The 7,179-nt window shown below is 49.0% G+C and overlaps 1 pseudogene; it reads right to left on the reverse strand.

The window, feature by feature from the left end:
• Nucleotides 1-3,729: 3,729 nt before the first annotated feature.
• LOC124775690 lies at nt 3,730-4,346 on the reverse strand (annotated as a pseudogene).
• Between the last annotated feature and the right edge of the window lie 2,833 nt (nt 4,347-7,179).

The following is a 7,179-nucleotide window of genomic DNA, read 5'->3' on the forward strand; positions in this document are numbered from 1 at the left end:
AGTGTCACGTGCATTCAGTATCACAACGTACTGCAACGACACGTACATCTCGATGCGCAACATTTATTCGTAACCTTCGTTAACCTCATCGCTGATATTGCTTGCAAGTTTCTTACGTAGAGCAAACAACGTTCTTCCTAGCCGAGTTGTGTGAGCAGAGGCTCCTGCTGGTGGCGATGGAGCTTGGCCTTATCAGATTGCTTCCGTATATGGCGTCCTGACATTTTTTGGTGACATGTTACAATATAGCATCACCAGTCTTTAGCGGTCTGTGTTGGTGAGGAAGTAAACTTATCCACAGGGCATTGACACTGCGTCAGTGTGGCGGTGGGACTGGGAGTCCCGCACCACCCTCCGACGGTAACAGTACTACAGCAGTCAGGCAGAAAAATTTAGCACAACGTGGGCGGGTAGGGTGGGAAAGTATTGGACGTAGAATGGGAGGGGGGAGGGGGCAGGCGGGTTAGTCCCGCCAAAGGATGCATCCGTGGTGGGCGTGCCAGGTCTATTGTTAGCCAGGGTCGGAATCTGATTCATCTCGGATGGTTTGGGGAACCGCATGTCGATGCCAGGGGCGTGGAAGTGTGGTCCAACGTGGCATAACCCATGGACAGTGTCCTGCAGGGCATCCACTTTCTCATAGAGCCGCTGCGCGTTGTTGCGTATGGTTGTATTGAACGGGACGATATCCGCTTCTTTGTGCAGAGTGATAATTCTCTTCAGTGGCGAGGTGTGCAGTCTCCACCTGACCACCTTGCTCAGCAGGCGCTGCTACATCCGCATGCTGGTGACGCTAATGGTGGCCCATGCAGCAGAGACATACGTGAAGGCAGTCAGGATGACTGTTCGGTAAATGTGGAGGTTGGTATGCAGGTTAAGTTCCCACCTGCGAAAGAGTGGGTACAAAGCCATGGTCAGTTTTTACCCCTTGTTGGCGACATACTCCGCATGACAGTGGAGGAGCCGCTTGTGGTCCATTTTGAACCCGAGATAGGTGGTTGTCGGGGACCAAGGCAACTGCATGCCTGCAATCGAAATATTGCGACGGAGGACTGAGGGCCATTTGGTGAAGTAGACTGCCATACTTTTGGCGGCATTGAGAGCTATTTTGCTTGTCTGGCACCAGGTGATGGCGTCCACCTGTCTCTGGAGGCGGGTGAAGACGCCATCAGCAATGCGACCAGTGGTATATAGTGCTGTGTTGTCAGCATGTTGTGCTATGCGACACTTGGGGACGACTGGCATATCATTTACATAGATATTAAAAAATATGGGAGATAACATCGATCCTTGTGGAGTGCCGGCCGACAATTGGTGAATGCTGGAACGAATTCCCCACTGAGCCACTAGGAAAGTCCTACCATGGAGGAAGTTATACACGATATTAACGTAAATATCCGGGATAGGGGCCAGTGTCAGCATCTTGTGTACTAGGTTGTCTTGCCAGATCTGTTTGTAGCCACTCTGCAAGTCGAGAAAAACGACAGCTGTCGACTTGGCGGTGTAGAAACTTTTGCTGACGTCTACAGTGATCTGTAAGACCTGAAGTTCGGCACAGGTGCAAGGTGAATCCAAATTGTTCAGGACAGATCGTCCAGGCGCCGCAAGAGGTTGGGAAAGTAGGTGAAGGATAACAGATTCAAGGACCTTCGCCATAGTATTCAGGAGCCTGGGTGGCCAGTTGTTGGTTGGGACCATAGGGTCCTTGAACATTTTGGGGATCGCAATCAGCCTGGCTTGTTTCCACGGAGGAGGGAAAAGACCAGACGAGAGACAACAGTTTAAAATTTTGGTGAACAAGGTGAGTGGCATGCGGGAAAGGTGGCAAAAATGTTCACTTAAAATTCCGTCCAATCCAGGGCCCGACCGGCCATGTTGCCGTTGCCGGATACGCTGAATTTCTGCTATGAACGTAAGGAGGGGGCAGACTGGGGTGGGCGGTTGCGGAAAGCAGCAACAGCTGCCAGGACTTCATGTTCGTCCTGTAGTTCGTCCGGACAAGGGGGCGGTTTTGGGGCTCGAATGAATCCGCCAGCGTTTCCACAATTTACTGTATCAAACGAAAAGCCCGCTGCCGTGTGAATAGGATGGGCAGTCGCTGGAATAGAACGCCGCAGGGTGCGAATGCCAGCCGAGTTAGACTTTTTGTGCAGGAAGAAATCGGACATCCTGTTCTCTCATTGTTCGGACCTTTAGTCGGCGAGCCGGTGGCAGAATTCACGCTGGAGGCGTCTCATTTAGCGTTTGTTCTGGGAATCGCGAAACTTCTTCCACCGCCGGCGGTAGCGGTTCTTCTGCATCTTCAGCTCCTGTAACAGGGGAGACAAATCGTCCAGGGGGGGGGGGGGGGTTAAATTCCGAGGTGCAGTGGAGGTGGAGAGTTTCACTGCTTTCTGTATTTTGCCCATAAGATAATCCACAGCACAGACTATATTGGCTGGTGTCGTCAAATCGACGTCGTGTCGAGTAGTGTTATTAAGTACCCTGGCAAACTTGGCCCAATTGGTGAGGATCACAGAGGTCCGAACATCAAATGAAAGGGTAATATTGGCGAGTTGCAAGAGTACTGGCTCATGGTCAGAGGCCAGAACGGACTGGGATATGTGTAAGTTCGTGGGGGCCACAGACCGATAGCGCTAAAGTATCCTCTGGGTCAAGGGGAGCCGGCCTTTGAGGTTAGAGATCCGAGAATGCCAAGCTGGCTGCTTGACATATAGATCCGCCGCAACAATAAGCCTGTCGAAGGGATGCCAATGTGTGGGGGTCTGCTTCCAGCAGTGGCATGTTTGGGCTCAAATACGCTGGTGCAGGTGTGGTGGCACCGGGGCGTGTGTAGACGATGGCCGCTGGGGCCTCTGTGTTCCATTGGCTGGAGAGTCTCTTGGGTATTGGCAGGGGCTTCGTTGAGGAACACTGCCATGCCTCCACCACGGCGGTGTGGGCGGTCAGGGCGGCAACACTCGATGTTGCGAAAGGTGGAAGTCGTCTGCCGGTTTGGGGAGTGTTTATGTGACATCCACAGATGTTGTTATAGACTCGATACTTTAAAATGACTGCAAGAAGTAAGCACTTAAATATAAATAAGATCTCATCGTTCCCCATTACCACCATGGTGCCAAACTTCGATTCGTTTATAGATCTTGAGATGATGTTTGAATCGAAAGGCGTACGCTATGGAATGTTGTTTCTTTGCATCTGGCCGGCAGTTCTGTTTCGTATTTATGACATGCGTAATTTACCGCCTACACGTTCCGTTTTTAATACTGAGTGGCCTTTAGCATGCAGAAGGAGTGATCGCAAACTGGTGGTTTACGTAAAATTCTTTGACGAGGATGGGATTCAAACCCACGCGTGCAGAGCACATTGGACTAACAGTCCAACGCCTTAACAAATCGGTCACTTTTATTTTTACAAATAACATAATCAACTGAACAAGTACAATACCTTTTACGACTGAAATTAGTATCATAACCGATAACTTTATCTGTGGGTATTCAGCTGCGTTAACAAGAGTTTTAAACATGGAGTTTTGACAAGTATTTTTTGACGTAACAGCGAAAAGTCCATGAGTTTTATACAAACGTTCTAAATGTGAAATAAATGTGTTTATACAAACGTGATATTTCCGTAGTTACCACAGAAGTTTACAAAAATCTAGCTGAATAGAAGTACCTAATACACACACAAAAATTCAATATGTAAGACTATCTTTCCACAGTTTCTTCGTTGTTAAACTAACAGTATTGTTCGGGGACGTGCAAATGTGTGTGATAAATGAAATAAGTATGGTTGGATCACCGTCACAAGTTGTATCAAAAAAAGATGCACTTCTGCCTCTACAGGATATTCTGGACTGTATGCGTTTCTATTAATTACTTCGACAGTACAGAATATGTCTTCGGTCAACATATCACCAAATTTCTCTGTTAATAGTTATCTTTCGCATTCATTGTTCAACCTAATAATTTCCACACGTACGGTCCAGACTTCCCAAGTGCTTTTTATTGGAAATTGCCACAGATTTTTCTTCCGCTGGAAAAATTCCAATGATTTTGCCCAGTGGGCTCCTGTGCACTGCTATGTAGGGAGTGCGAAAACGCCGAAATTTCTTTCTTCAGATTGCGATCTAAATCCTCGGAATAACAACAAACATGAGTGAGATCTATAAAATCACAATCCACATCACAGAATCCAATACTTCAAAATCTATGGCATAGTGTTTCAGGAACGAAGTCAAACTTTCCCACTGTTTGGTGAAAAAGAACGGTATGAAACAAACTCGCTACAGCTTCCTTTACCTGCCTGGGTTCTACAGTCAGTTCTAGTGTCTCAGACCTGGCCTTCATAATTTCAGATTGGTTAGCTGAATAGGGTAGAACTACGCGAAGTAATTCATTAGGTCCAATATCCCATCCCGCAATTTTATAAGTCACATGCGGTTAACTTTACGACAAGAAACAGGAACCTACAACTTCACTATGTAAACATGCAAAACACACCGTCACCCATTGCAAATACATGCACCAACCAATGAACTAACATACTCGGGCAAGAGAAGGTATTTCCAACAGTACGAACATGAGGTATCTAGCGTCTTCAGAAGCAACTCCGACAGAACAGTTCCACTGGTATAAAATTGTGTACAAACGATATCTCGACTCAACGACCTGTGCATAGCCTAGTTACGGGTTAAGTACCGCCTCGTCTGCTGGTTGGAATATCTCTCTCTCGCTACTCTTTGCGAAAAAGTCCTTTCGTTGATTGGAAAACGCACCATACCATGGCTGGCATTAACGTCTTAATGGCCTGCTGCGGTGCACCTGACCAAGCTCCCACTCGTGAATCACATGATGATAGTACCCATCCTCGTCGGTATCCGATCGTGGGAAAACAGTCGGCACACTCACTGCAGAAACAAGCACTGGATACTCACGCAGTGTCGTCTAATGCAAATGAGAAATGTCCTGTGCACTCAGTATCACAATTTAACGCAATGACGCGTATATCTCGATGCGCAACATTAATACGTCACCTTCGTTGACCTCATCGCTGATACTGCTTGCAAGTTTCTTACGAGGAGCAAGCTACGTTCTTCCTAGTGAGTGGAGGCTCCTCATGTTGGCGATGGAGCTAGGCACTATCAGATCGCTTCCGTATATGGCGGCCTGACGGAAAAGAAACTGTCGAAAGCGACAGTAGTTTTTTGGCAGTGTACTACTACACATCGTCACCGGTTCAGTTCCGGTAAAGCTGCCTTAGTGGGCAAGTGAGAGGAGACTGAAAGCAATTGCAGATCAACAGCCGAGCGTAGGACTTTCAACGTGCGAGCCCCCAGGGCCTCAGCATTCATTTGCTGAGTACGGGCTTGGCGACCCCGGGGTCCTCAGCTGGGGACTGGTCAGCGCCGCCAGTCTGTCACCGTAACCCTCGGACATGCTTCAGCGACCACCGTATGGCGCGGCGGTGGAATGTTGTGTGCTGTGGGGAATGGTAATCTTGCCTTGACTGCCTGCATTGCGAGGAAGGTCAACCTCTATAAAAACACCTCAAACTTACGGTGTGCTGCGCGTCTATGAGATGCATGGCTGTTGGGGTGGAACAGTCGCAAGCGGGCAACCTCTGGGGCACCTGCCGCACCCCAGTTGTATAAGGCTTACTCAGGCACACGGGGCTCTGAGTGGACCTTTAGTTCCCTAGCTGGTCGTGGGACCGCAATGGACCCTTCGACCTCTACGTTTCCCCCTACCAGTGGATTGGGTGGGTCATTGGTAGGAAAACACACCCCATGAAAAAAGAGACTTCGTGCTGCGAGTCTACCAGCGCCTGGTGGTGCTAGAGATTTATCAGACTGTCGTAACAGAGCACATGCTGATATCCAGAATGTGTTTTTGATTGTTAAATGGAAGGAGGGTAGCTTTGAGAGGGTTTCTCCCTTTTACATCCACAAGGGTCTTCCGGGAATTGCAGGAACACTGAAATCTGTGAAGTGACTGCGCAATGGGACTCGGTTGAGACTCCTAGTTCCCGTCAAGTCGCTTCTCTTCGGAAAGCAACCTGTCTCGGAGAGTACGCTATCGAGACCGAGCTCCACTTTGAACTATATTAAGGGTGTCGTGACGTGTAGGGACTTGGTGGATATCCCCAAAGACAAGCTGAAATCTGAGTGGGGTGACGAAGGTATTGTTGACGTGCAGCGTATTATGAAACGAGTCGATGGGGACCTAGTCAAATCCGACTCCTTTATTCTCACGTTCAGTTGCCTGAAACTCCCAGAGCATGTTTAAGTGGGTTTCTTATGTTTGCCAGTACGGCCATATTTCCCCAAACCAATGGGCTGTTTTAAATGTCAGCACTTTGGGCATACTACGTTGGGGTGCAATGGGATAGCCACTTGCGGTAAATGTGGTCAGCCTCCCCATGAAGGAGCCGATTGTTCATCGCCTGTGAAGTGTGTAAATTGCTCTGGGAGTCACCCCTTCTGGAGCCGGGTCTGCCCCATGTATCTCGAGGAACGGGGGATACATGAGATCAAAACATCCAATCGCCTCCACTATGGTGAGGCCAAGAAGCTCTTAAAGGCCATGCAGCCTCCTGTGTTTACAACACCTTTCGCTTCCGCTCTGAAAAAACGGGTACAAATGGCCACCGTTGCTACGCAAACGGAGGTTGCTAGTGTTGGCACTAATACCTGCGTTTGCCAGTGCACTTGTGCTGCTGCGGTTGTTTTGCAACCTGCAGCTCTCCCCACAGTTTCGGACAAGGCCGTGGTTGCTGAGATTGGGGTACTTGCTGCCCCTTCCCATATGGTGCCTTCTGCCCGGGCATCTAAAACTCCAACTGTTGACAAGGTTCTGCATTCTAAGCCTCCCAAGACAAAGACGTCGAAGGTGAAGGTTTTACCACCTGAGGAGACGAGTCAGTATCAGTTAAACGACGAGGCCATCGTACTGTCTGACATCTCCCTTGGGTCGTCATCGCAGCTGATGGACATTGATGTCGCCCGGGGGCGATCTTCTCGCCCCAGGAATAAATCTCCGGCCAGTACGGGCTCTCCTCCAAAACACAGAGGCAGGGTGCAAGTTCAGCCACCCCGATCACTGGCTCCCATATTACAGTGAACCCTGAATGGGTTCAGGATGCATGTGACCGAATTACGACTCCTTGTATGAGAGTGCCCCT

Source organism: Schistocerca piceifrons, chromosome 2 (assembly GCF_021461385.2).
Source record: "Schistocerca piceifrons isolate TAMUIC-IGC-003096 chromosome 2, iqSchPice1.1, whole genome shotgun sequence".
Lineage (NCBI taxonomy): Eukaryota > Metazoa > Arthropoda > Insecta > Orthoptera > Acrididae > Schistocerca > Schistocerca piceifrons.